Source organism: Oryctolagus cuniculus, chromosome 2 (genome assembly GCF_051225735.1).
Source record: "Oryctolagus cuniculus isolate XC-2025 breed Fujian yellow rabbit chromosome 2, ASM5122573v1, whole genome shotgun sequence".
Classification (NCBI taxonomy): Eukaryota; Metazoa; Chordata; class Mammalia; order Lagomorpha; family Leporidae; genus Oryctolagus; species Oryctolagus cuniculus.
Window position 1 is genome coordinate 98,018,115 of NC_142868.1, and position 26,340 is coordinate 98,044,454.

The 26,340-nt window shown below is 42.2% G+C and overlaps 1 protein-coding gene across 4 annotated transcripts in view; it reads left to right on the forward strand.

Annotated features, from left to right (window-relative positions):
• Window positions 1-1,189: 1,189 nt before the first annotated feature.
• The window catches only part of LOC127488233 (uncharacterized), a 52,371-nt gene continuing 27,220 nt past the window's right edge, over window positions 1,190-26,340 (forward strand). For 2 of the 4 annotated variants that reach the window (XM_070068648.2, XM_070068646.2), the window contains exon 1: window positions 1,196-1,482. The gene's annotated coding sequence lies outside the window, so the exon portion shown is untranslated. Of the gene's footprint in view, window positions 1,487-26,340 lie in introns of all 4 variants that reach the window. The other 2 variants (XM_070068647.2, XM_070068649.2) reach the window with 2 other exon arrangements.

Sequence of the window (26,340 nt, forward strand, 5' to 3'; positions counted from 1 at the left end):
ATGAGAAATCTGGGGTTTTAGAAACTGAGCCCCAAGATAAAAGAAATATTTCTTTTTTTAAAGAAGATTTTTTTTATTTGAAAGGTAGAATTACAGAGAGGCAGAGGCAGAGACAGAGAGAGAGAGAGAGAAAGTCTTCCATCCACTTGTTCACTCCCCAAATGGCTGCAATAGCCATAGTTAAGCTGATCCAAACCCAGGAGCCAGGAAATTCTGGGTCTCTGATGTGGATGCAGGGTCCCAGGCATTTGGGCCATCTTCTACTGCTTTCCCAGGCTACAGCAGAAAGCTGTATTGGAAGTGGAGCAGCAGGGAATTTAACTAGTCCCCGTATAGAATGTCGGTGCTGAAGGCGGAGGCTTAGCCCACTATGCCACAGTGCTGGTCCTGAAAGACTTCTTAAACCAATATTTCACATTGGTTGGCCTTTAAGCTAGACTTTTTTTTTTTTTTTTACCATACTTCCATGGGCAAATTCAATTCTAATCTCTTTCCACCTCAGCTTTCTCTTTGAAAATTGAGAATACGGTCTCCAGAATTAACCTAAGGTATAATTGATACAAAGTAAGGCATTTACTCTGTTAATCTGGCCCCTAGAAGATACTTGGAAATGTTAGCCCTGTATCCAGTTCTCTCTCTCTCTCTCTCTCTTTTTTTTTTTTTTTTTTTTTGTACTTGGTGAATTAGAGGGTGGTGTAAAATGCTTTGAAAAGAACCACAAATAAAAGACACAAATAAAAATTGTATTCTCAAATCTAGATGTTAAACTATGCCGTGTACACCTGTGCTGAGAGTTACATTGAAATCCTTGTCATTCATTACTTGAGAGAAGCTGTCCAGGAATAAAGCAGCAGGGGGATTTTCCTGAGGGAAACAGCATGTATGAGGGAACCGGGATTTGGGACTCAGCAGCAGTGGCTGTCACTTCTTAAGATTTTGTTCAAGAAAGGATGAATAGCAGCTGATCCTGGAGATCTGGGGTGGGAAGGAAGGGAAGGAGGGATGTAAACAAAAGCAAATGCCCTCTGGTTCCCAGCCTGTCTCCACCCACCCCGCACTGAAGTCCTAGGAGAGGGCCAGTAAGTCTATCTTATGTCCTGGCCTGGACTCCATTTCCCAGAGTCACCCGGTGCTCTAACGTTTCCTGCTCTGAACGCCTGTGCGTGTGCATGTGGGAGAACGTGCGCATGCGCGTGCCTTTCCCTGTGGTTCCGGGTTGGGAACAGAAGTTCATTTACTGATCAGAGAGGACCCTGAGAGGCCGCGCTGCTCCTTCTCCCACATTCACTGGGGAGTCTTGCTCTGCAAGTGCAATTGCAGGCATTTGGGGAGCACACACCCCAGTCCTGCCGCCAACTGCTTCTGTGCCTCTGCATCTGGCACCGTGGGCCCCAAGTTCCAGCGACTTCTCCTGTCCCACACTCTCCGCTTTGCTCCCCGTGTGTCCTGAAGAAAGGGGACGTGCTCCCGAGATTTTCCACGGCAAGTATGCAGAACAGGAGGGGCATCTATGCGTGTGTGGGAGAGGGGAGGGTGCGATGGTGGGTGGCAGCTCCCAGACCTCGATCACTTGCTTCTCAGTGATCCTGGGAGCTTCTCCGGTAGAGTCAAGGCTGGGGCCCTGGTGTTGTGTCTCCCACCGCCGCTTCCCAGTCTCCCGATGCACGGCCGGTCCCACGGGCTGCCTCACTCAAATTCTCCTTAAAGTACACTGGACGAGGAACAGCACAAGCAGGGCAGTTGAGAGCATGCTGAAGGAAAGAGTCTCATTCCCTATATTTAAATAAGCCCAGTTCTCACTTTGGGTGGGTCAGAGAATGCCTTGTGGCTGGGCCTCCGGCTATATCCTCTGGTAGTTCCAGCTGGGCAGGGCTCAGTGGCCCTCATCTGGAGCCCAAGGCAGTGGAGAGGTGGAGATGGCAGATCAGAGTAGGCACTGGCTCCTGGCCCCCATGCTGGACCCCGCGGACACATCTGACAGTTGGGGCGCTATGTGTTTGGCTAACTTTCCCAGCAGCGCGTGAAGCTTGTGCAGTAGCTTTGTGGATTGATCGCTCCTCTGTGTTTAATTAACAGACTCTTTTTCAGTCTAGAGCTTGAGGCCATGGAAACATAGCTGATTTATTTTCCTGCGTTTCGATTTCTGTCTTCAACCCTTCTTTCTTCTCATGTTATTAGGGATGTCAACTTTTATTACCTGCTGCTAATCCCTTTGCAAAGTGAGAAGTGAACTGAAATTAATGCAAGTCTACCGTGTGAGTTAATAATGAGCTACTTCAATCTGGATTTTCATGGTGGAGAGCTACGAAAACATAAATACAGAAAAGTATCAATTTTTCTTGTCTAGTTCTTTACAGTCACTCAATGCTCCACCAAGCTGATTATCTTACAGTCCATACTGTTTTAATTAAGGGGGCCAGTTACTTTTTTTTTTTTTTAATTTGACAGGCAGAGTTAGAGAGGAAGGTCTTCCTTCTGGTGGTTCACCCCCCAAATGGCCACTATGGCTGGTGCACTGTGCTGATCTGAAGCCAGGAGCCAGGTGCTTCTTCCTGGTCTCCCACATGGGTGCAGGGGCCCAAGCACTTGGGCCACAGCAGAGAACTGGACTGGAAGAGGAGCAAATGGGACAGAATCCGGTGTGCATATGGGATGCCAGCACTGCAGGCAGAGGATTAACCAAGTGAGCCACGGCACCGGCCAGTTACTTTAAAAAAAAAAAAAATATTTAGTTATTTGAAAGGCAGAGTTACAGAGAGGCAAAGACACACACAGAGTGAGAGAGAGATAGAGCTCCCATCTGCTGGTTTACTCCCCAGATGGTCACAATGGCCAGAACTGTATGGATCTGAAGCCAGAAGCCAGGACTTTCTTCCAGGTCTCCCACACAGGTACAGGGGACCAAGCACTTGGGCCATCTTCCACTGCTTTCCCAGGCCATAGCAGAGAGCTGGATCAGAAGTGGAGCAGCCAGGTCTTGAACCAGCACCCATATGCTTTTACCCACTCAGTCACAACACCAGCTTCAAGTTACTTTTCTTATTCTGGGTTCTGTGTTTAACCTCATGACATTTTCAACATGGGAGGATAATAGTGATAGATTTTCAAAATGACTGGTCTGTGGAAGCCTTTGTACAGGTGTTAATGTGAAGAGGGGTAAGGAAGAAAAGAGAAAATGTGCCCCTCTCCCCCCACAGAGATGCCCACACAGTACGGTAAAAGATGTGGCTTTGGTCTGGCACTGTGGCTCAGTAGGTTAATCCTCTGCCTGTGGTGCCAGCATCCCATGTGGGCGCCAGTTTGAGTCCCAGCTCCTCCTCTGATCCAGCTCACTGCTATGGCCTGGGAAGGCAGTAGAAGATGGCCCAAGTGCTTGGGCCTCTGCACCCATGTGGGAGACCTGGAAGAAGCTCCTGGCTCCTGGCTTTAGAACAGTACAGCTCTTCTGGCCATTTTGACCAACTGGGGAGTGAACCAGCAGAAGGAAGACCTTTCTGTCTATCCATCTCACTACCTGTAATTCTACCTCTCAAATAAATAAATAAAACATCTTTTAAAAAAAGAGAAATGTGGCCCTGAAAACTATTGCTATAGACTTTCAGTGTAATGAAGTTTTCACTTGATTGACTGAGTGATTCATAGATTCTGTTAGAGTCCTGTTGTCACCAGATTAATAATCTGTGAAAGTCATTTAGCATAGTAAGGTTACCTAGGAAGTAAAAATAGAAAGTGACTTCTGGATAGAGGTTGCTAGGGTGACAGCATTCTTCCTCTCAAATCCAGTGTGTTTTTTACCTTTTCTCACATGTACTCCCTATCACAGTGCTTGTGAGTGGACAAGCAGTTATGTGTTTCTGCTGAAAAGAGCTGCTTCACACCCAGGAAACAACTGTAAGACACTTTCTCAGCAACTATGTTGTGTGTACATTAATATGAACTTGAAAACAGCCAAGAACAGGATTCCTGGACTACTCAGGCTAACTCACTGTCCTTGGCACATCATTCCCTGCTCTGCAATAAGTTTCTGGCAAGTTCTTTAAAATTTTTAGGAGAGATATGTTTCATATGAGAGACATAATCTGGTAATGCAGCAGTGATGTCTTTAAGAAAAGGTGCCATGTGAGGAAGCAGTCTGATGTGTCCATTCATCTTCCCATTAATGACTCTCATTGATGTCCAGCACAGGGTGACAGAAGCAATCCTCCTTCTGAATTGCATCAAGCCAGCAAGATTCCTCTACAATTTATCTGAGCTTTCCTTGTATGAGGGAATCACCAAAATACTACATTGTATAGGGTTTTTAAAATTCATTTTATTTACTTGAAAGGCAGATTTACAGAGAGATGGAGAGACACAGAGAGGTCTTCCATCATTGGTTCACTCCTCAAATGGCCACAATGACTTGGGTTGGGCCAGGCTAAAATGAGAAGCTAGGAGCTTCTGGTTCTCACACTTGATTTCAGGGGCCCAAACACTTGGGCCATCATCTTTTGCTTTTCCAGGTGAATTAGTAGGGAGCTATATTGGAAAGAAGCAGCCAGGTCTTGAACCAGTGCGCATGTGGGGTGCTGGCACTGCCAGGGTCTGCTTAACCTACTACACCAGTCCCATGTGCATTTTTCAAAGAGGGGGAGGGGTTAAATTTTTCTAATATGACTCTCAAAGATTATAATTTGTAGTAGATGATGATTTTGGTTATATTTTGAGTTTCATTAAATTTGTATATTTTTTAAGTTAATGAGTACTAGTATTTATCTTATTTTTTGTAAAGATTTATTTTTTTTACTTGAAAGAGTTACAGAGAGGAGAGGCTGTTCGCTGGTTCACTCCCCAATTGGCTACAGTGGTTGGAGCTGTGCCGATCCAAAGCCAGGAGCCAGGAGTTTCTTCTGTGTAGTAGTTATGTTATGTTATCCTTGCTTTGGATAAACAAACTCTCTCCCATCCCTCAGTTAAAATGCTTTTAAAAATAGGTTTATTTTGAGGGCTGGCAGGTGAGGCTGCCACCTACAGTGCTGGCATCCCGTATGGGTGCTTGTTTGAGATCCAGCTTCTTGCCGTGGCCTGGGAAAGCAGTGGAAGATGGCCCAAGTTCTTGGGTTCTGCACTGCATGGGAGACCTGACAGAAGCTTCTGGCTCCTGGCTTCAGATAGATCCAGCTCTGGCCATTGCAGCCATTGGGGGAGTGAATCAGTGCATGAAAGACCTCTCTCTGTGCCTCTGCCTCTCTGTAACTCTGCCTTTTAAATAAATAAATAAATTTTTACATGTTACACCATGGAGCTGGCCCCAAGACCTAACAGGTTTTCTGGGTGCTTATCTTGGGGTTCACTTTGAGCTCTAAGCACAGTTATTCTGTGTGACTGAATATTTCATGTTCTTTCTTATGGAAAAATTTTTCTCATGATCTGAGTGATTGGCTACATCTGCCCGTAGTGGAAACTAAAACTTAATTTGGCATTTGAACACCCAGAGTGCTGAGTCCTGTAATCTTCTGAATTTAATCAGAAAATGTGTTTTGAAACATTTGATCTGTGGGTAGGCAGGGTATTTTTCCTGAGCTGATGGTGTTTTTCTACCCCACATTATATTCTGAAATTTACTTCCTTTTATTTTCTTAAAATAACTATATTTGAAATTTGCTCCCCCTTTCTGAAATGTTTGTGCTTCTGTCCTCCTTATAACCATGGACATGAGTAGCCTTTTTCCTTCTTTCTCTCTCTCTCTTTTTTTTTTTTTTTTAACAGGGAGAGTGGACAGTGAGAGAGAGAGAGAGAGAGAAAGGTCTTTCTTTGCCGTTGGTTCACCCTCCAATGGCCACCGCGGCTGGTGCACCATGGTGATCCAAAGGCAGGAGCCAGGTGCTTCTCCTGGTCTCCCATGGGGTGCAGGGCCCAAGGACTTGGGCCATCCTACACTGCACTTCCAGGCCATAGCAGGGGGCTGGCCTGGAAGAGGGGCAACTGGGACAGAATCCGGCACCCCGATTGGGACTAGAACCTGGTGTGCTGGCGCCACAAGGAGGAGGATTAGCCTATTGAGCCACAGCGCCATTTCTTTTCCTTCTCTTTATGATGCTACAAGAGCAATGGGACATTGCAGCTCTCTCCCCTGGTAGCACATCTTCCTCAGTGTGTCTCTTTGAATTAGACCCTGGGTTAACTTGGCTGCACAAAAGGCATATATCTAAACCCAGTGTACCTAATGAATGAAAGTCATCATAAAATCAATATACTTTGTAAACCTCTCATCTCTTGCTTTGAAATGTTTTGTGAATGTGTCTTTTATGTCAGTGTCTGTAAGCCAGAGACTTCCCACTTAAGGCAGAAGGCTGCTGAGGGACAGCACAACTAGCTTTGCTCTGTTACTTTACTGTGGCTACTCTCTCACCCTCTCTCTTTATTTTATAAAGATTTAAAAATTTTATTTTAAAGGCAGAGTTACAGAGAAAGAGGCAGGGACAGAAGGATGGGGATCTTGCATCTGCTGGTTCACTCAAGGGACTGCAATGAATAATGCTGGCCCAGCCTGGAAATCCAACCCAGTGTCCCACGTTGGTGCAAGGACCCAAGTACTTGTGCCATCTGTTTCTGCTTCCCTAGTTGCATTAGCAGATAGCTGGATCAGAAGTGGAACAGCTATGACTCAAGCTGGCACTCATGGGGCTGGCATTGTGGCACAATGGGGAAAGCCACCATCTGCAATGCTAGCTTCCCAGATGAGCAGCAGTTCATGTCCCAGTTGCTCCACTTCTAACTTAGCTCCCTGCTGATGGTCTGAGAAAAGCAACAGCAGATGACTCAAGTGTTGGGGCCATTGTAACCCATGTGGGAGACCCAGATGAAGTGCCTGGCTCCTGGTTTCTATGTGCTTCAGCCCTGGCCATGGCAGCCATCTCAGATGGCAGATCTCTCTCTTTTTTAGCATTTATTTATTTATTTATTTGCAAGGCAGAGATAGAGAAAGGGAGAGAATGAGAAAGAGATTTTCCATCTGCTGGTCTACTTCTTAGATGGCTGCAATGGCTAAGACTGGGCCAGGCCCAAGACAGACACCAAGAGCTTCATCTAGGTCTCCCACTTGGGTGTCAAGGACCCAGGTATTGGACCATCTTCTACTTTTCCAGGGACACTAGCAAAGAACTGGATCAGAAGTGGAGCAGCCAGGACATGAACTGGTGCCTATACCAGATGCCAGCACTGCAGGCAGCAGCTTTACCTGCTAGTCCACAATGGCATCCCATCTGACTCTCCCTCCTCTCCATAACTCTGACATTTTTTTTAAGATTTATTTTATTTATTTGACAGAGTTACTGATAGAGATAGAGAGAGATAGAGAGGTCTTCAGTCTGCTGGTTCACTCCCCAAATGGCCACAGTGGCCAGATCTGAGCTGATCTGAAGCCAGGAGCCATTAGCTTCTTCTGGATCTCCCATGTGGATATAGGGGACCAAGGACTTGGGCCATACTGTGCCACTTTCCCAAGCACATTAGCAGGCAGCTGGATTGGAAGTGTAACAGCCAAGACCCAAACTGGTGACCATATGGGATGCAAGCCAGTGTCTCAACCAGCTGTGCCACAGCACTGGCCCCCAAAACTCTGACTTTCAAATAAATAAATCTTTTTTAAAGGGTGGACACACATATTGGATCCCAGCATTTTATTTGGTGGTGGCTTAATCCACTGTGCCACAAAGCCAGCCCCACCCTTTATCCTGGTGACTTGTGTGTCAAGATCTTGGTGATATCTGCTGAACAACTGTTAGTATTATGTTAGACTCTTCTGTTTTATTTTGGTTCTCATTTGTTGAGTTTATTTTGGCTGCCACTTTTGGGTAGCAAGCTGTGATGTCATCAGTGGCTAAAACTGCCATGTGTTAGGCTGGCACTGATTCTACCTTTCCATTTCTTCAAGTAGAAGTAGAAAATGAAATCCTCTCAAAACTAACATGCTACGAGTAACAACTGGAAATCAAGCTTCCTTTCTTCTCACCTAACAGACCCAACTGGTCTCTGTGTTTCTCATTTTAGCCCAAACCTATATAGATTCCTAGAGCAGAAGGAAGCTTATTCTTCAAGGCAGAATTCATAGATATGGTTATCCATTCACTTCTGAGAATTAAAGCCATCACTCTGCTTTTTGACTGGTTTTCAATTTGTGGTGGTGCCCTCTCTCACAGGAGGACAGATTCCTCACACAAGGATACACCTAGGTGGAGAAAACTTCAAGGAGTGGGTTTTCCAAAGTGAAATGGAATTCTGGCCTGGACATCCTTGAGATTATGATCAGCAGAGTGGGGGAAATTCTTGGCTATGTCCATTCACATCCTTTCCTTTTTGTTCATTGTATTCCTCTCTTACATAGTGCTCTGTGCTCTCCTTCTGTTGCACACACACAAGGCGTGTCTGTGATTGAGGCTGTTTGTGTACCACTGCAGTATCTGGAGTTGCCTTTGTCTCCATCTCTAACCAGAAACTCAGATGCAGAGTGAGGAGGGGACTGCCAGCCGGCCACACAGGGCTTGGGCCCCTTGCTCCTTTACTTTTCTTCAGTGCAGGAGCAGCCTTAAAGAGAGCTGTACTGGGTAGTATTATTTCTTTTGGATTTGAGTGCCTGGATAGCAAAAGAAATACATATTTTTTTTCTTATAGAATGGATTGAGGAGGCACTACATAAAGTCAGCAGCAACTTTCTTGGCTCTTGTTACATGTCAAGATGAGTCAGAATATTTAGGGCCATTTGTTAAATTTTTTAAAAAATTAAAAGTATTTATTTATTTGAAAGGCAGAGTTACAAAGAGAGAAAGAGAGATGTAAATCATTTATCCACTGTTTCACACCCCTAATGGCCACAGCACCTGGGGTTGAAACTGGATTAAAGTCAGGAGCCAGTATCTTCTTCCACATTTCCCATGTGGGAGTAGGAGCATAGGCACCAAACTTTGTAGCTTTCTTAGGCACAGCTGGGACATGAACTCATGCACAATATGGAATACTAGCATCACAGGCAATGGCTTTCCCACTATGCTCTGCTGTCTATTATTATTATTATTATTGTTATTATTTTTATTTGAAAGAGAGTTAGAGAGAAGCAGAGGCAGAGAGAGAGAGGGAGAAAGGCCTTCCATCTTCTGGTTTACTCCCAGATGGCTGCAATGGCTGGAGCTACCCTGAACTGAAGCCAAGAGCCAGGAGACTCTTCCAGTTATCCCACATGGGTGCAGGGGCCCAAGGTCTTGGGTCATCTTCTACTGCTTCCCCAGACCTTAGAAGAGAGCTGGATCAGAAATGGAGCAGCCGAGACTCAAAGCAGCACCCACATGGGATGCCAGTAGTGCAGGCAGCAGCTTTCCCTGCTGGGACACAGTACCAGCCCCTCTATTGTCTGTTTTATGGAAATATTTAAGGGACATTAGAAGGCCATTCAGGCCCTTCCTATGATACATTTTGAAATAATGATTGACAGTCCACAAGACTGCTTCCAAAAGGAGAGGGCTGCAGGGACAGAGAGGTAGTGATATTGAAAGGGTATGAGGAACAAGGGAAGATGGGAAGGCCATCTTGAAAAAAAAAGAAATCTTGAAAAGTATTCCAAAGGGTAAAGTAATAGGACACAGGTCATTTGTGCAGGTTTCCATTATAGGGTTTTCCTTTTTTTTTTTTTTTTTTTTTTTTTGACAGGCAGAGTGGACAGTGAGAGAGAGAGACACAGAGAAAGGTCTTCCTTTGCCGTTGGTTCACCCTCCAATGGCCGCCGCGGCTGGCGCGCTGCGGCCGGCACACCGCGCTGATCCGATGGCAGGAGCCAGGAGCCAGGTGCTTTTCCTGGTCTCCCATGGGGTGCAGGGCCCAAGCACCTGGGCCATCCTCCACTGCACTCCCTGGCCACAGCAGAGGGCTGGCCTGGAAGAGGGGCAACCGGGACAGAATCCGGCGCCCCGACCGGGACTAGAACCCGTTGTGCCGGCGCCGCTAGGCGGAGGATTAGCCTAGTGAGCCGCGGCGCCGGCCCTTTTTTTTTTCTTTTTAATTAGAGATAATTTCTAACATGATTTGTGATATACTGGACTCACTTTTCAGTTTTCTTCTTACAGATAAGATGTGTTTATAAGATGTAGAGGGGCTGGTACTGTGGCTTTGTAGTTTAATCCTCTGCCTGTGGCACTGGCATCCTATATGGGCACCATTCTAGTCCCAGATTCCGCTCTTCTGATCCAGCTCTCTGCTATGACATGGGAAAGTAGTAGAAGATGGCTCAAGTGCTTAGGTCCCTGTACCCAAGGGGGAACAGAGAAGAAGATCCTGGCTCCTGGTTTCAGATCAGTGCAGCTCCCTCTGTTATAGTCATTTGGGGAATGAACCAGCAGATGGAAGACTTTTATCTCTGTCTCTTCCTCTCACTGTCTATAATTTGACCTCTCAAATAAATAAAATCTTAAAAAATAAGATGTAGAGAAATACTGGAATTAAATGCAATAGTACACTCCTAAATATGCAGTTAGCATTAAATTTTTGTTGAGAAAGGGATGAGCTTGGCTTTATGTGTGTCTTGCTTAGAGCAGAATTTTTATGACTGAATTTGAGATAATTAAAAATCAGTTTCATAATTGAAACATTGACCATTTTTACTGCTGCAGCCTCCCCCTCACTCTGTGTCCCTATGCAGATAGTCCACATGAGGGTACAATGAAAGAGAGGCCTGCATATCTGGAGTAATGCAAATATGCCCTTTGCTTAAACCAGGGGATTGATTGACTGGAGTTCTTTGTGATTCAGTTTGCATTTTTCTGTAGAGTGAAATATAGTGATTTGGGTAAAGTATCTTGTCTTCTAGTAGATGATTCCAATTGGCTTTCTTATCCATCTACCTGACATCACAGGGGATTCCCAAGACAGGTGTTGTGCTCTATGGAAAAAAAAAAAGTAGCCTTTTCAGAGTTGATGTATTTCTCCTGGAAAATTGGAGAAATATTTTATAAGAAGCAGTTCAAGGAGGATGTGTACTTCCCTAGAAATGAGACAGAAGTGATTCCCTTTCCTTGCCCCTCCCTGAGCTAGTTCCTTAGGCTTATGGATCAGGGCAAGAATGCTAGTATTTATAGGCCAATTATGAATGATGCATGTTTGTCTTACACGTGAGATGTCTACAGATCTGTTTCTCAAGGCCTTTAAGATAAAATAAGCAAATTTTGCAACAAAAGAGAAGGTTGGCATTGCCTGTTGCCTTGGTCTGGGATCTGTGCATTTATTACCCACTTAGTACTCTGACTCCTATTGTGAGCATCTCCTGATGGTTCTTTTTTGGAGATTTCTGTGTCCAGATTCCTTAATGGGTGACAATCTTTGACCAGACTTCCAGTCTGATAACTCAGTCCAAATTGGAGTTGACTAGTTTGTGTAGCCACTTCAGGATTAAGGTGGTCCAAAACTGCCAGTGCCCAATGACTGGGCTGCCTTTATGGTCACTCAAGAGATAAGACTCTGGGAACAGGTCCCAAGGGGCTTTGCTTGGTCCTCTTCCCTAGATCTCCCTGGTGACCAGGCTGATTCTCAGGTAGGAAGGGAATTTGTTGGCTCACAGAAGTCTCCAGATTTCTGTTTTGCACTCATCTGCAAAATATTTGAGTTTTCTCTTGGATCTCAAAAGTCCTGAGTAGGGAGTTTTATTTTGTATTGAGATGTGTCTTTATAAAGACAGGTGTCACTGAAGGCTGTGTGTCTTCAGAATCAATTGAACTCACCCAGGCCTGCCTGGAGTTTTGGGATCCTGGCTTCAGGCTGAACATTGCCTGCTGTTGTGAGCATTTGGGTGTGTACCAGAAAATGGAAGAAATCTCTCTCCCTCTCCATCTCCCTCTACCTTTCAAATAAAATGAAAAACAGATAAACATTGGAAAAAGTGTGTTTTGCCTTGTGTCCTAAGGAAAAAGTAATTACTGTTGTTATAGCTAGAACTCATTTGTACACTTCACAAATACTCACAAATCTCAGGTTAAAGGCTTGGTGGTCACTACTGGCTGGGCTGCCTACTCAGCTCCCATTCTGTAATGCATCACCTTCCATCATCTGCAGTTCACTTTGGGTGCTCATAAAGCACCAAACTGCCTCCTGACTTTGCATCCCTATGTTCTTTATACATAGCTGGGCCACAATCTCATTTTCTTTAGCAGCATGCTAATTTTTATGAGTACTTCATAGGCAAAGAATAATGGGGACATTGATTTTTTCTGAGCTTTTGCCCTAAGTGGTTTATTTTATGAAGCTGATTATGGGTACTGTATAGAACTTTGCTGGATCAGAAGTTGTGGTGCAGAGGTTGACATTAGAGAAATAGGGCTATCACTGTCACTTCCACCCTGCAATCCATGCCTGCCTTTGGATTCTGCTTTCATAGAGTGTTGGAATGAGGCAGTAGTGATGCAATAAAGCAATGAACTTTCAATTGTTAAACATTTTTATTTTTATTAATACAAAGAGAACAGATTGTATAAGATTGTAATTCCAGAAGAACATTACCATACTTTTCTATTTCCCCCTCCTTTCTTCCTTTCTCTTTAAGGATTTAATAAGCTGGCTTTTTTTCCCTAACCTAGCCTTTACCCCTTCACCTCCAGCCTTCCTGTCCATTTGTTCCTACTTTACAATCTAGTACTTTAAGCTTTTTTCCCCCTTCTTTCATGCATGTTTTTGCCTACTCCTACTCCAATTCCAAAGAAGGAAAAATGAATAAAAATAATGAGATAGTGATTCAAAGACAGAAATCCTATCCAGAAATATCAAAAAAAAGTTACCTCCTTTTTCTTTTTATTAATAATTTATTTATTGACTTACCTTTCTGGAAGAGTTCTCTGAGGTCTGTCCTTAGAATGTGAGGAGAGCCAGAGATATTGGATAGACTCTTTACAGTCTGTTTTACTGTGAGAGATGTTGTTCCACTTGCCTGTGGCAGAAAAAAATGAGATTTCAATGATTTTTTTTCTGTATTACTAATTTTTATGATGAGTCTCTTCTTTATCAATGGATAGAGACCTGTCAAATTTGCCATGAGCAAAAAATTTCACAGACACAACTGCTTCCAGAGAAGATACATGCCTCTCCATTCCCATGTGTCCTTCCCCTGAGATCTCCAGGTGGCTTTCCTTAGTCTCCTGGAAGCAAAGAGAAGATTCCAACCACAGAAAAAGCTCACTATGACTGTGATGTTGTTTCTTGGAAGTTCCTGTCCAAAAAGTAATCATTTAAGAACACCAGGGGCATTTTATTAGTTTCACAGGACTCTCTTCTTCCTGGCTTCAGTGGAGAGGAAAAATAACCACAGTTGAAGCATGATTCTAGGCAAAGCACAATTATTTATCTGCATAACAAAAATCCTCATGATTTTCTGCACATTGTTAGTCTTACATGGGTTAGAAAAAAATACTATTTAATGTCTTAGAACTCTCTAATGTTAAAAAGTGCAAGAATTAAAAATTGTTATTATTTTATACTCTTTTAAAGCTGCAAAAGCATTAACATTGTGCATTTCTGGGTGATTTGGAAACTCTAAATTCGAAATCAACTACATTGACTGACTTTGCAGAGTAGGAAGAAAATAATTGGTTTATTAATTATTTATAAAGAGAGACTATGAAAGAAGCTATTCATTGGTACCAATTGTCTAAGCTTTAGTGTTTATGAAACTATGATTTATTTATTTGTTTATTTATTTATATTTGACAGATTTATAGACAGTGAGAGAGAGACAGAGAGAAAGGTCTTCCTTCCATTCGTTCACTCCCCTAATGGCCACTATGGCCAGTGCTCTGCCGATCCGAAGCACAGAGTCAAGTACTTCCTCCAGTTATCCCGTGCGGGTGCAGAGAACCAAGCACCTGGGCCACCCTCCACTGCCCTCCTGGGCCCAGGAAGAGGAGCAAATGGGACTAGTACCCAGCACCCCAACTAGGACTAGTACCCGGGGTGCTGGTGCCACAAGTGAAGGATTAGCCAAGTGAGCCATGGCATCAGCCTATGATTTATTTTATTTTATGAGCTATGTCCACTTGAAGTTGTGAAAGAAAACCTACAATGGTGGTTGTAATTCACTTTAACAGACTTCTTGAAGGATTTTATTTATTTCTTTGAGAGACAGAGTTACAGACAGTGAGAGGTAGAGACAGAGAGAAAGGTCTTCCATCCATTGGTTCACTCCCCAAATGGCCACAACAGCCAGAGCTGCTTGATCCAATGCCAGGAGCCAGGTGCTTCTTCCTACTTACCCATGGGTGCAGGGGTCCAAGCACTTGGGCCACATTTTACTGCTTTCCCAGGCCATAGCAGAGAGCTGTAGTGAAAGAGGAGTAGCTGGGACCAGAACCAGTGCCTATATGGGATTCCAGTGCCACAGATGGAAGATTAACCTACTGTGCCATGGCACTGGCCCCACAATTCTCTTGAAAACAGAAACATTTATTCCTGAGTATTTTGATGAGTTAGGCCAATGAAGTCCTGACAGGGCACATATGTCTCTAGAATTAGAGGAGTGCTCATCATTCTCATACTGTGTTCTGTTTCTGTTCAGCCTGTGACAATGACATGTAAATAAATAAACAGAGATTCAGCATGTGGTTACACCACAAGAAGTCTTATTTTGTCTGCATCTGAATAATTTTGATAGCCAGGTGTTTTTTGTTTTTGTTTTTTTGTTTTTTTTTTTGGAGAGGCAGAGTGGACAGTGAGTGAGAGAGATGGAGAGAAAGGTCTTCCTTTTGCGATTGATTCACCCTCCAATGGCAACTGCGGCTACACAACTGCAGCTGGTGCACCACGCTGATCAAATGGCAGGAGCCAGGTGCTTCTCCTGATCTCCCATGGGGTGCAGGGCCCAAGCACTTGAGCCATCCTCCACTGTACTCCCTGGCCACAGCAGAGAGCTGGCCTGGAAGAGGGGCAACTGGGACAGAATCCGATGCCCTGACTGGAACTAGAACCTGGTGTGCCGACGCCGCAAGGTGGAGGATTAGCCTAGTGAGCCACAGTGCTGGCCGCCAGGTGTTTTTAAGTTGCTAAATATTCTCCTAATTTCTATTTATTTAAAGACTATTAACTCAGTATGACAGTTATTCTTAAGTGTTAAAATTTAACTGAAATGTCATATCTGTTAAATATAAGAGTGGGAATGAGAGAGGGAAGAAATGTACAATTTGGGACATGCTCAAACTGAGTTACCCCAAATGGTAGAGTTAGAAACATACCAGGGGACTCCAATTCAATCCCATCAAGGTGGCATGTACCAATGCCATCTCTCTATTCCAAGTGATCAATTTCAGTTCACAGTTGATCATAATGAAAGGACTAAGAGTCAAAGGGATCACATAAACAAGTCTAGTGCCTGCTAATACTAACCAATAGAATAAATAAAGGGGAAAGCGATCCAACATGGGAAGCAGGATACACAGCAGACTCATAGAGTGGCAGATGTCCTAAACAGCACTCTGGCCTCAGAATCAGCCCTAAAGCCATTCGGATCTGGCTGAAAAGCCCATGAGAGTATTTCAGGCATGCAAAGCCAAGATACTCTGGCCAAAAAAAAAAAAAAAAAAACCTAAATGAAAGATCTCTGTGAGTGAGATCCCAGTGGAAAGAACAGGTCTTCAAAGAAGGGGGTACCTTTCTCTGAAGGGAGGAGAGAACTTCCACTTTGACTATGACCTTGTCTAAATAAGATAAGAATCGGAGAACTCAGAGGGCTTCCATAGCCTTGGAAACTCATGACTGGAGCATAGGGAGATTACTGATGCCATAAACAGGAGTGTGAATTTGTAAGGTCAACAACAGGAGTCACTGTGCACTTACTCCTCATGTAGGATCTCTGTCCTTAATGTGCTGTACATTGAGATTTAATGCTATAACGAGTACTCAAACAGTATATTTCACTTTGTGTTTCAATGGGGGAGCAAACTGTTGAAATCTTTACTTAATGTATACTAAACTGATCTGTATATATAGAAAATTGGAAATGAATCTTGATATGAATGGAAGGGGAGAGAGAGTGGGAAAGGGGAGGGTTGAGGGTGGGAGGGAAGTCATTGGGGGGTGGGGGGAAGCCAATGTAGTCCATAAGTTGTACTTTGGAAATCTATATTCATTAAATAAAAGTTAAAAAAAAAGACTATTAACTCAGCATGACAATTTTTGTTATAATAATTTGATTGCCAATAAGGAATTTACAAATTCATACCTTGACTAGAAGTTTTACTTTGTAACAATCACAGACTAGCAGAAGTCATGAACCATTAACCCTCATTTTTCTAAAATAAGAGGTTGTAAGTAATATGAATATATAAAGAATATATTTTTTAATTTTTATTTATTTATTTGAGAGGTAGAATTACAGACAGAGAGGGTGAGACAGAGAGAAAGGTCTTCCTTCCATTGGTTCACTCCCCAGATGGCTGAAATGGCCAGATCTACATGGATCTAAAGCCAGGAGCCAGCTGCTTCTTCCTGGTCTCCCATGCGGGTCAGGGGCCCAAGCACTTGGGCCATCTTCCACTGCTTTCCCAGGCCATAGCAGAGAACTGGACTGGAAGAGGGGCAGCCGGGACTAGAACCAGCACCCATACAGGATGCCGGCACCACAAGCAGAGGATTAACCTCTGCACCACATCACCAGCCCCAAGTACATGAAGAATTTAGAACAGAAAATCTACCAACCTCATGGAGTTTATCTCCCTTTCAAAACTTTTAATAACCTTTGGGATGGAGAATGCTAACTTAAGGTACTGTAATTAAATTCACACAAACAAAAGATGTTTTAGTATGTTTTACTTCATCATTTAAGTTAGATACTGTTAGGAAATTCTAGATTATTTTGTGAGTAAATTGTAATTTCTTTTCACAAGTGTATTTGAGTAGAAACACAAGCTTTTATAATCAATTATTTATGTTTAAAACATATACTTAAGTATGTTTTGTATTAAAATAATGCATTTTATGAAGTTTAGATACATCTTGTTCAATACAAGCCTATACCTTTTTTATGTTTTATTTAAAAAGAATCTTTGTATTTATTTTTTTTAGCAATATTCCTCAACACTTTTATTCCCATCAAAATATGATTCACTTTTTTTTTAAACTTTAATTTAATGAATATAAATTTCCAAAGTACGGCTTATGGATTACAATGGCTTACCCCGATACCATCCCTCCCACCCGCAACCCTCCCCTTTTACCGCTCCCTCTCCCCTTCCATTCACATCAACATTCATTTTCGATTCTCTTAATATACAGAAGATCAGTTTAGTATACATTAAGTAAAGATTTCAACAGTTTGCACCCCCATTAAAACACAAAGTGAAATATACTGTTTGAGTACTCGTTATAGCATTAAATCTCAATGTACAGCACATTAAGGACAGAGATCCTACATGAGGAGTAAGTGCACAGTGACTCCTGTTGTTGACCTTACAAATTCACACTCCTGTTTATGGCATCAGTAATCTCCCTATGCTCCAGTCATGAGTTTCCAAGGCTATGGAAGCCCTCTGAGTTCTCCGATTCTTATCTTATTTAGACAAGGTCATAGTCAAAGTGGAAGTTCTCTCCTCCCTTCAGAGAAAGGTACCCCCTTCTTTGAAGACCTGTTCTTTCCACTGGGATCTCACTCACAGAGATCTTTCATTTAGGTTTTTTTTTTTTTTTTTTTTTTTTTTTCCGCCAGAGTATCTTGGCTTTGCATGCCTGAAATACTCTCATGGGCTTTTCAGCCAGATCCGAATGGCTTTAGGGCTGATTCTGAGGCCAGAGTGCTGTTTAGGACATTTGCCACTCTATGAGTCTGCTGTGTATCCTGCTTCCCATGTTGGATCGCTTTCCCCTTTATTTATTCTATTGGTTAGTATTAGCAGGCACTAGACTTGTTTATGTGATCCCTTTGACTCTTAGTCCTTTCATTATGATCAACTGTGAACTGAAATTGATCACTTGGAATAGAGAGATGGCATTGGTACATGCCACCTTGATGGGATTGAATTGGAGTCCCCTGGTATGTTTCTAACTCTACCATTTGGGGTAACTCAGTTTGAGCATGTCCCAAATTGTACATTTCTTCCCTCTTTCATTCCCACTCTTATGTTTAACAGGGATCACAATTCAGTTAATTTTCTACACTTAAGAATAACTGTTTATTAATTACAGAATTAAACCAGTCATATTAAGTAGAATAGACAAAAAAAAAAACTACTAAGAGAGATAACGTATTAAGTTGTTCATTAACAGTCAGGTCTATGCTGATCAAGTCACCGTTTTTCATAGTGTCCATTTCACTTCAACAGGTTTCCTTTTTTGTGTTTAGTCAGTTGTCACCGATCAGGGAGAACACTTGGTATTTGTCCCTTTGGGACTGGCTTATTTCACTCACCATGATGTGTTCCAGATTCCTCCATTTTGTTGCAAATGACTGGATTTCGTTGTTTCTTACTGCGGTATAGTATTCTAAAGAGTACATATCCCATAATTTCTTTATCCAGTCTACCGTTGATGGGCATCTAGGTTGGTCCAGGTCTTGGCTATTATGAATTGTGCTGCAATAAACATTAGGGTGCAGACCGCTTTTTTGTTTGCCAATTTAAATTCGTTTGGGTAAATTCCAAGGAATGGGATGGCTGGGTCTGTCGCTCCCCCTCTTCGTGGAGGAACGACACAGGACCCTGCGCTGTTCTTCTGTCTGCTCGGCCCTCCCCGGGTTTGCTGCTGGTTCTTCCCGGGTTGCTGCCGTCCCTTCCAGCTCTGTGGAAGGGTGGTTCCCCCTGCCACATTCCCCACTTCCGCGGGGGAGTAGCACACCGCCGGCCAGCTCTCTCGGGGGCTGCACAGGTGTTCCCCTTAGATGTTCCTGGCGCATGCTGTCTCTCTCCTTCTTTATAGTCCTCTTCCACCAATCCCAACTCTGCTACCCACACGCCGAGTATGCTGCTCTCCTCCAATCAGGAGCAGGATCAGCTCCTGGAGGTCATCACTCAAGTTGGCAAGAGGCAGCTGCATAGAAGCTGTTTTCTCCTCTCCCAGCACCATATTGTGGTAGAGCAGATGCATAGAATAAGTCTTAATTCCAGTAACTCAGTCCAGTCTGGGTTGCTCTCCACATGGGTCGAACGGTAGGGTTATCTTCAGGTTTCTGAGGAATCTTCAGACTGACTTCCATAGTGGCTTGATCAGTTTGCATTCCTACCAACAGTGGGTTAGTGTCCCTTTTTCCCCACATCCTCGCCAGCATCTGTTGTTGGTAGATTTCTGAATGTGAGCCATTCTAACTGGGGTGAGGTGAAACCTCATTGTGGTTTTGATTTGCATTTCCCTGATTGCTAGTGATCTTGAACATTTTTTCATGTGCCTGTTGGCCATTTGGATTTCCTCTTTTGAAAAATGTCTATTGAGGTCCTTGGCCCATCTCTTAAGTGGGTTGTTGGTTTTGATCTTGTGGAGAATCTTGATCTCTTTGTGGATTCTGGTTATTAACCCTTTATAAGTTGCATACTTTGCAAATATTTTTTCTCATTCTGTCGGTTGTCTCTTCACTCTCCGGACTATTTCTTTGGCAGTACAGAAACTTCTCAATTTGATGCAATCCCAATAGTTGATTTTGGCTTTGACTGCCTGTGCCTCCTGGGTCTTTTCCAGAAACTCTTTGCCTGTGCCAATATCTTGAAGGGTTTCTCCAATGTTCTCTAGTAACTTGATGGTGTCAGGTCGTAGATTTAGGTCTTTAATCCATGTTGAGTGGATTTTTGTGTAAGGTGTAAGGTAGGGGTCTTGCTTCATGCTTCTGCACGTGGAAATCCAGTTTTCCCAGCACCATTTATTGAATAGACTGTCCTTGCTCCAGGAATTGGTTTTAGATCCTTGATCAAATATAAGTTGGCTGTAAATGTTTGGGTTGATTTCTTGTGTTTCAATTCTGTTCCATTGGTCTATCCATCTGTTTCTGTACCAGTACCATGCTGTTTTGATAACAACTGCCCTGTAGTATGTCCTGAAATCTGGTGTTGTGATGCCTCCGGCTTTGTTTTTGTTGTACAAGATTGCTTTAGCTATTCGAGGTCTCTTGTGCCTCCATATGAATTTAAGCACCATTTTTTCCAGATCTGAGAAGAATGTCTTTGGTATCCTGATTGGAATTGCATTGAATCTATAAATTGCTTTTGGGAGAATGGACATTTTGATGATATTGATTCTTCCAATCCATGAGCATGGAAGATTTTTCCATTTCTTGGTATCCTCTTCTATTACTTTCTTTATGATTTTGTAATTCTCATCGTAGAGAGCTTTAACGTCCTTGGTTAAGTTTATTCCAAGGTATTTGATTGTTTTTGTAGCTATTGTGAATGGGATTGATCTTAGAAGTTCTTTCTCAGCCATGGCATTGCTTGCGTATACAAAGGCTGTTGATTTTTGTGCATTGATTTTATATCCTGCCACTTTGCCAAACTCCTCTATGAGTTCCAACAGGCTCTTAGTAGAGTTCTTTGGATCCTCTAAGTAAAGAATCATATCATCTGCAAAGAGGGATAGTTTGACTTCTTCCTTCTCAATTTGTATTCCTTTAATTTCTTTTTCTTGTCTGATGGCTCTGGCTAAAACTTCCAGAACTATGTTAAATAGCAGTGGTGAGAGTGGGCATCCCTGTCTGGTCCCAGATCTCAGTGGAAATGCTTCCAACTTTTCCCCATTCAATAAGATGTTGGCTGTGGGTTTTTCATAGATTGCTTTGATTATATTGAGGAATGTTCCTTCTATACCCAATTTGCTTAGGGCTTTCATCATGAAAGGGTGTTGAATTTTATCAAATGCTTTCTCGGCATCTATTGAGATAATCATATGGTTTTTCTTTTGCAGTCAGTTAATGTGGTGTACCACATTGATTGTCTTGCGCACATTAAACCATCCCTGCATACCAGCGATGAATCCCACTTGGTCTGGGTGGATGATTTTTCTGATGTGTTGTTGTATTCTATTGGCGAGAATTTTATTGAGTATTTTTGTGTCTATGTTCATCAGGGATATTGGTCTGTAATTTTCTTTCAGTGCTGCATCTTTCTCTGGCTTAGGGATTAAGGTGATGCTGGCTTCATAGAAAGAATTTGGGAGGATTCCCTCTTTTTCGATTATTCTGAATAGTTTGAGAAGAAATGGGATTAGTTCTTCTTTAAATGTCTGGTAGAATTCAGCAGTGAATCCATCTGGTCCTGGGCTTTTCTTTGTTGGGAGGGCCTTTATTACTGTTTCAATTTCTGTTTCAGTTATGGGTCTATTTAGGTTTTCTATGTCTTCATGGTTCAATTTTGGTAGATTGCATGTGTCCAGGAATCTATCCATTTCTGATAGATTTCCCTGTTTGCTGGCATACAGGTCCTTGTAGTAATTTCTGATGATTCTTTTTATTTCTGTGGTGTCTGTTGTTATGTTTCCTTTTTCATCTCTTATTTTATTGATTTGGGTCTTTTCTTTTCTTAGTTAGTTGTGCCAATGGGGTGTCAATTTTGTTTATTTTTTCAAAAAACCATCTCCTTGTTTGGCTGATTTTTTGTAGTGTTTTTTTTTTTGGATTCAATCCTGTTAATTTCTTCTCTGGTTTTAATTATTTCTCTTTTCCTACTAGATTTGTGTTTGGTTTGCTGCAGTTTTTCTAGGTCCTTGAGATGGGCTGAAAGCTCATTTATTTGGTACCTTTCCAATTTCTTGATATAGGCACCTATTGCTATAAATTTGCCTCTCAATACTGCTTTTGCTGTATCCCATAAGTTTTGATATGTTGTGTTGTTATCCTCATTTACTTCCAGAAAGTTTTTGATTTCTCTTTTGATTTCTTGAATGACCCAGTGTTCATTCAGGAGCATGTTGTTCAGTCTCCATGTGTTATATATTTTCTGGGGTTTCCTGAGTTGCTAATTTCCAGCTTCATTCCGCTGTGGTCTGAGAAGCTGCATGGTATGATTCTAATTCGTTTATATTTGCTGAGACTTGCTTTATGGCCTAGTATGTGATAAATCCTAGAGAAGGTTCCATGCACTGCTGAGAAGAATGTGAAGTCTTTAGATGTAGGATTGAAAGTCTGTAGATATATGTTAGATCCATTTGGGCAAAACTGTCGATTAAATCTGCTGTTTCCTTGTTGATCTTCTGTCCGGATGATCTGTCAATTTCTGAGAGTGGAGTATAGAAGTCCCCCAGTACTATTGTATTGGAATGTAAATCTCCCTTTAAGTCCCTTAACATATCTTTTAAATAGACCGGTGCCCTGTAATTAGGTGCATATACATTTATAATAGTTACATCTTCCTGTTGAATTGAACCCTTAATCATTATATAGTGTCCCTCTTTGTCTCTCTTAACAGTTTTTGTATTAAAGTTTATTTTGTCTGATATTAACATGGCTACACCTGCTTTTTTTTGGTTTCTGTTGGCATGGTATATCTTTTTCCAGTCTTTCACTTTCAGTCTGCATGCATCTTTGTTAGAGAGATGTGTTTCTTTTGGCAACAAATAGTTGGGTTGTGTTCTTTGAGCCAATCAGCCAATCGGTGTCTTTTAACTGAAGAATTACGACCATTAATGTTTAATGTGACTTTTGATATGTAGTGACTTTGCCTTGCCATTTTCCCAAAGATATCTTCTAATATATGCTTTGAGCTTCCCATGCTCTTTTACTCATAGGTTTTCTTCCTTTACCTTCTTTTATATTGATGGTCGTGTTTCTGTGTTTCTGAGTGTAGCACATCTTTAAGTATCTTTTGCAGGGCCGGATGAGTGGCCACAAAGTCTTTCAATTTCTGTTTGCTATGAAATGTCTCTATGTCACCTTCATTCACAGATGATAGCTTTGCAGGATATAATATTCTGGGCTGGCAGTTTTTCTCTCTTAGCACCTGTGCTATGTCTCACCATTCCCTCCTAGCCTGTAGTGTTTCTGATGAGAAGTCTGCTGTGAGTCTAATTGCAGATCCTCTGAGAATAATCTGACGTTTCTCTCTTGCACATTTTAGGATCTTTTCTTTATGTTTCACTGTGGTAAGTTATTTACCACGTGTCGTGGTGAAGATCTCTTTTGGTCATGTTTATTGGGGGATCTATGAGCTTCCTGTACTAGGATGTCTCTGTCCTTCTCCAAACCTGGAAAGTTCTCTGCTAGTATCTCACTAAAAAGGCCTTCTAATCCTTTCTCTCTCTCCATGCCTTCAGGAACTCCTAGGACTCGAATGTTGGTTTTTTTAATAGTATCCTGTAGATTCCCAACAATATTTTTTAGATTTCTAATTTCCTCTTCTTTTCTTTGGTTTGACTGTATGTTTTCCTGTGGTCTATCTTCTAAGTCCGATATTCTCTCTTCTGCTTCACCCATTCTGTTTTTAAGGCTTTCTAATGTGTTTGTCATTTGATCTATTGAGCTCTTCATTTCATTTTGATTTCTCTTCACTATCACACTTTGCTGTTCTACTAGTTTCTGAGTTTCATTTTGATTCTTCCTTAAAATTTCATTTTCACGAGAGAGATTTTCAATCCTGTCCAATAAGGATTTCTGTAGTTCAAGGATTTGCTTTTGAAAACTTCTAAATGTTCTTATCATAAATTTTTTGAAATCCGTATCTTGCATTTCTTCTATCTCATCATCTTCATAATCTTGGCTTGGGGTGTTTTGTTTATTTGTAGGCATCATAGTGTCATCATTGTTCTTGTTCCCTCGATTTCTGTGTTTGTTGCTTGGCATAGTTAATTCTTCTTTCGTCACTGTGCGTTTTTTTTTTAATTTTTTTTTATTTTATACTATGTCTGTGTTAAGTGGACTGCCTGCTGTTGGAGGAGCCTTGTAGGCTTGCGATGGGTGTGGCCTGAGAGCTCTGCTTGGTTCTTCTGGGTTACGGGTGTGCAAAGGTGACAACCTCAGGTTATGCGTGGTAAATCTCTCTCTATTTATTTATTTATTTATTTTATTCAGGGGGTAAGTAATACCGCTCAGCACGGCTGTGCAGAATTGATGGTATTTAGTGTCCGATCTCTGGCTTCTACCGAAAGAGTCTGTGCAGGCTCTGTTTCTCCTCTGGACTCCCACTGGGTTGCCTAGGCTACTGAATTGTAGTGACTCAGTTCCTTAGCTCTCCCCTGTTGTTATGTAAATCCAGAGAGGGGGCCTGCTCTTTGTCTCTTGCAAACTCTTGCAAACTCTTGCAAGCCTTGCAGCCTTGTAACCTTTGCAAGGTTGGTGGAGAGAGAAACCCCCCACCTTTTTTTCCTTCTCTCTGGTAGTGAGTCTGGTGCACTTTCCCTCTCCCCTGTAGATTCTGACCGCAGTTCCCTGCCAATGTCTCGGGTTATTGAGCTCACCTCCCCTTCCAGTGCCGATGTGTTGACTCGGAGCTCTGGGCGTCCCAACTCTCCCTGCTGGTGTCTGTTAGACATGCACTCCCCTTCCTGCACTGGCATGCAGACCCTGTGGCTCCTGCGGCTCGGCTTCTGCACGGTGGGTGACCTTGTTCTCCCAGTAGTTCCTCTGAGTCACAGCCACTAGATCCAGAAGCGTTTCCTCTGCAATTTTTTCCTGGTCCTTTTTCTGAGGCTACTGTAACTCCACTTTTATTAAACTAAATTTTCCCGCCCTATCGGTGCGCACCCTTACTATTCCGCCTCCTTGGCTCCGCCTGTATTTACTTTTTTAACACAGCAAACTCAGGTGACACAGTAAGTCCATAATTTCCCACAAAATTCATAAACTTAACAACTGAGTATCTTAAGGCTTATAAATCTTCTGAATCATTCATAGTTATGCACTCAATGGAATGAACTCCTCAGCAGCTGAGAAGAATCTTAACTTAAAAGCACCAACTCTTCAGGCATCTCTACAGGTGTCTATTTTTCATGCTCTAAGACATGCAGTCCGACTGCTGATGCAGCAAATACCAATTCATCTTAAGCTGAATGGATAAGAAAAAGCATTTGGGAAACCAACATTCTTAATATTAAGTCTGATAGCATTTCTACCACTTTACTGAATCACTTTCTCTTCTGTCAATGTTAAACTCTAATGAATAAAAATTGTGTTTTGAACATAATTTTTTCAGGTTAATCTAGCACTTTAGGACATTTGTATTTGTTTTATAAGTCTTAAGGAAAACAAAGAGGTAATCTCTAATCTAGACAATTCTGGAATCTTTTATTAGATTTACAATTTTACTGAAAAGTAATATGATCTGTTTGTCCAAATATTATGGCTTTTAAAAAATTCTCTTCATGTATGTAAATTAATAAAGCTTATTTCCAATATATATTTTCTGTTTCCTGAAGCAGGGTTCAAAGGGTGTTTTTAGGATCTTGCCAACATCAGCCCTATGTACCCATAAATTATTGGAGCCATTAAAAGAAAATAAAAACTGGTTGATGCTACTGATGAATGCTTCAAAAGGAATCTGAATCTTTTCCAGGTGTCTTTTTAGGTCATTAAGGTGATTGATAACATCCCAAAACCCTGTAGTTTGGAACATACACCCTAGCGGTTTGGACCCTATACTTTAGCCAATCACTTTAAAAAGCATCAACCCCAAAGCCATCTAACCACCTTTACTAGGTCTATTCCCACCACTGGATTTACTAAACAATTTTAAGAGATGTTCTTTAAATTCTCACAGAATGAGATGATTTGCTGAATGGTGCTATAATATGTAGAATGTCTCTGAAAACTATATAAACTCTACAAAGTATATGGGATGGGTCCTCATCAGATGACCATTGTGATGATTGGAGGAGTGGACCCTAGGTCAAGCTAGAACAATAAACCTCTTTGCTTTTGCATCATTGAAGTCTCTCATTGGGATAATTGAGTCCCATCCAAGTTCAGTCTAACAGAAAGAGAGTCGGCCTCTGCCATTCGCTAGTTCACTCCCCAAATGGCCGCAATGGCCAGAGCTGTGCTGATCTGAAGCCAGAAGCCAGGAAATTCTTCCAGGTCTCCCACATGTGTGCAGGGGCCTAAGGACTTGGGCCATGTTTCTACTTCTTTCCCAGGCAGAGCAGAGAGATGAGTCAGAAGTGGAGCAGCTGGGACTTGAACTGGAGCATATATGGGATGCCAGCACTGTAGACCAGGGCTTTAACCTGTTTCACCACAGTGCCAACCCCCCAACTATTTATTAAGAGCTGCTAACTGACCTGTTAATTTTGATAAAAATTTATGACACTCAGGAGTTTTATTATCAATCTTCATTCTAGTTTGCATGGCATATAAATGACCCCCTTGGTGAAATACATAATGATCAAACAATGGCTGACAACAAACACCCCTCAGATCAATTCTTGAGCAACTATTCAGTAATA